Consider the following 3,593-nt stretch of genomic DNA (forward strand, 5'->3'; position numbering starts at 1 on the left):
TGTTGTGTTGATGACGCTTGTTGTCTTTGAATTCTGATTTATAATACCCCTCCTAATAACTTCTTTTAATTTATACAGACTGGAACCTTCTCAAATATGCTGTAGTTTCATATCCAATATTTCAAAAGTGAGGTTGATCCCAATGGAATCAATTGGAAAGGTGTTTCAAATGATGTAAGAAATGGTTATTTTGGAGAATTTAAGGTATAAGTTTTCATTGTAAGTGATTTTAGCAAGTGTATTCACATATATAGATAGGATATTAATGTACTACTATCAAAACTTGTTTCAGAAAAAGTTCTGCTGGGATGTTTCCATTAGTGAAAACGAACTCAAAACACAATGGATGGTTAAGGCAGCATTGAATTATATAAATTTCATTTCTAAAATTAAAAAAAAGGAGGAGTTAGGCCAGGTTACGTACCACAAGATGTGTGGGAAAGATGGATGGAGCTTTGGGGAAGTGCAGAGTCTATTAGAACCGTCGTGAAACTGCTGTTGGGACTTACACTGGTGGCTCTATTTCTATCGAAGAACATTGCAAGAAACTTGTGAGTATATATATATATTCTAAAAACTCTATAATTAACATCTTCTCTTATATGATATATATATATATATATATATATATATATATATATATATATATTACGTGATTTCTTTTGTATAGGCTATTGAAAAAGGCCGAGATCCCACGCCAAGTGAGTTACATCTGCATGTTTATACACATGGACATGATGGAAAAACATTTGTTGGTGAGCGTTCTCGAGGTATCCATGTAAGTCTAAAACTTGGAGGTGTTTCGGTTCTTTCCTACTACTGTTTATGGTGCTTTTTTTTACTGTTCTAAAGTGTATTTGTTGTCGCTGTTTGGTATAATTCTAATGATGTTTTGAGACTTTTCGATATGATTCTAGTATCGTTTTAGAGAGAAACTACTTCTATTGTTTTAAGGCTTTTCTGGTGCAATTTTTTACTTTTTTTTTGGGTGTGATAGTACTGTTGTTTTACTGTGACTCTAGCGTCCAAAAGTCACTCACTGATGAACTTAGCGAGTGTTGGGGTGGGGTGATGGGGAGGGGGATTTCCCTGATAGTTAGTTGTCATAGTCTGTGTGATACTGTAATAAGAGATAACTCTCTTGACATGATCTTCTCTTGGTGTGGATGCTGTAAGCAATTACTTGGCTACCTACTGTTTATTACCACTGACACAACAACTGCTACACTAGATAAAGCTATTGATATGTTCTCTTAGAAGGTATGCAAAATTCTAGACAAATGGTGCACACATCTATGAATTCCATTCTAGTCAACTTGTGATGTTTTTTCATTTCTATCAGTTTGCTCAGTTTCAAAGGGATGCCTTATCCTGCACTCACATATACTACTTTATCTTTGTAATGAGTAGATGATATATTTTAAAGAATCATATGGAATAGTACCATATTTAACTGAAAGGGACATCTTTATTCTTAGTGTCTCTGCCACTCTCTACACTGTACTGAGCATGACTTTGTCTATTTTCTGCATTTTCCTTCAAAATTTGGTTTGTTCGATATCATTATTGCTTTGTCATTTTCTCTACTTATTATAGGAAAAATATGAATAAATATTAAAGGAAAAAACATTGTCTGAAACTGATATTGAGATGAAGCATATTACCAAGCTGCGGGAGGAGAATAGAAAAGAAGAATATACGGTCTTGGATCTGAAGCAAAAAATTACTATGGGCAGAAACTTTGTGGGTCATCATTATTACCTCATTCATTTTCTCAATCAACATCAACAACAAATATGGATGAGTTTTTAAAGAAAATGACGTCTGCACTAACTAGTCATCTTGTTTCTATTATTGTTCAGCAGGTGAAAGCATCGATTACTCCATTCGGAAATTCAATGTCTGCGGCGCCCATGCCTCCTGCTAGTAATATGGACGAGGTTGATACCTCTATTTCAAGTTAATACGTCCACAACTTCAATTTTTTATAATATCATACTTCTTGAAAACTAGAAATTGCGCGTAGTAATATTTTGATGAACATGGGTTTATTTAAGAGTACTTGATAGTTTTCTTTGTATATATTAACCAAAAATATGTTGTTTTGGAATTTTCTATTTATATATTATGAATCGTCTATGGGTATTATATTATATGAATGTTTGTTAATATTGAAGTATTTAGTAATTTTAATTTAATATTTTTCAGCAGTGCGTAAGAACAATTTTAGCAACAAATTTAACGACTATTTGGTCAATGCTGTAAAAAGAATGTTGGTGAAAGATCAACGACGATTTATTAAAGTCCTAATATGTTGTTAGAAAATATATTGCGATGAAAATTTTGTTGCAAAATAACGAAATGAATTAGGAAATTAGCAACAAAACTATAAAAATATAATGACTAATCTTTCCATCGCTAACATGTGGCGACGAAAATATTTCATCACTATAACGTCGCTAAAATTGAGACGAAACATCAATTTTCATCATAGAATTATGAAATTAGCAACAAAATTATATAAATATAATGACAAATCTTTCTGTCACTACAATATCGTGACGGACGTAGTTCATCACTAAGAAATCGCTAAATTTGTGACAGAACTCATTTTTCGGCACTATGAGCTTACTAACGAGTATAATAGCAACAGTCAGTATTTCGTAGCTAATTCATCGCTAATCCTGATTAGTGACGAATTTCTTCATATAGTGATGGATTATTGGCTTCGCTAAACACAATTTTTTTGTAGTGACAACAAGAATGTAAGAAAAATAACAAGGCAATTTTATTTCATCAGTTGTCCAACTAAAATAAAATTAACAGTGAGTTTGGGATAAGAAGAACATAAGTGGAGCAATATGATTTTCCAATCTTAGGCTTTCTAGCGGAGTTGATAAAGAGTGTAAATTATGGACATCTCCTATCACATGGTTAGGAACAACCGTATTTCTATGTCAATTTTATGAATTCCTATTTAAATTCTTAGAGGTATAGGGAACAATGAAAGAACTTAAAATAGCCCCGAGGGAGAAGCTGCAAGTGAATCTTGTATTTATCTTTTGAAGTATTTTTGAATATAATGAAGATAGTGGTGTGATCACTACTTGACTCACATAAACTTCATGATAAGCTTTGTGCTTGATTTGATACTTGTTTGTGCATCAATTGTACTCCAAAATTATATATCCAGACTTATTACAATAATTGCATGTGTTTGTTTTCTTCCAATGTAATGCAATATGACCATACTCTTTGCACTCAAAATATTGTGGTTAAGATTCTTAAAGTAAACTCTGTTTGTAGGGTTTATGGGTACCTTTTGATGTATACATATCGACGTCAATTATGTAGAACAAATCTACGAATGCAGAGTACTGATGCACGTCTCTGTACGAATGTGTTCTCCAAAACAACATTGATATTTGGAAGAGTTTCTTAAAAATACTACCTCTAATAGGCTCAAAGTTAGGTTTCAACTTCATGAGAAATTGGACTACCTGAGTGTCCTTCCTCTCCAACATAACTTTTTTAAAATCTCTAAAAGAAAGGTCGCTTTGGTATTTTGTTCTGAGAAGTTTCTCATAAGTCTC

General features: G+C 32.6%; 1 long non-coding RNA gene across 1 annotated transcript; it reads left to right on the forward strand.

The window, feature by feature from the left end:
• The first annotated feature begins 298 nt into the window (after positions 1 to 298).
• Positions 299 to 2,153, forward strand: LOC104646895 (uncharacterized). The gene is made up of 2 exons (XR_002027551.3): positions 299 to 551; positions 671 to 2,153. It is a non-coding gene; the product is annotated as an uncharacterized lncRNA (long non-coding RNA).
• The last annotated feature ends 1,440 nt before the right edge of the window (positions 2,154 to 3,593 follow it).

This window comes from Solanum lycopersicum, chromosome 4 (genome assembly GCF_036512215.1).
Source record: "Solanum lycopersicum chromosome 4, SLM_r2.1".
NCBI lineage: Eukaryota > Viridiplantae > Streptophyta > Magnoliopsida > Solanales > Solanaceae > Solanum > Solanum lycopersicum.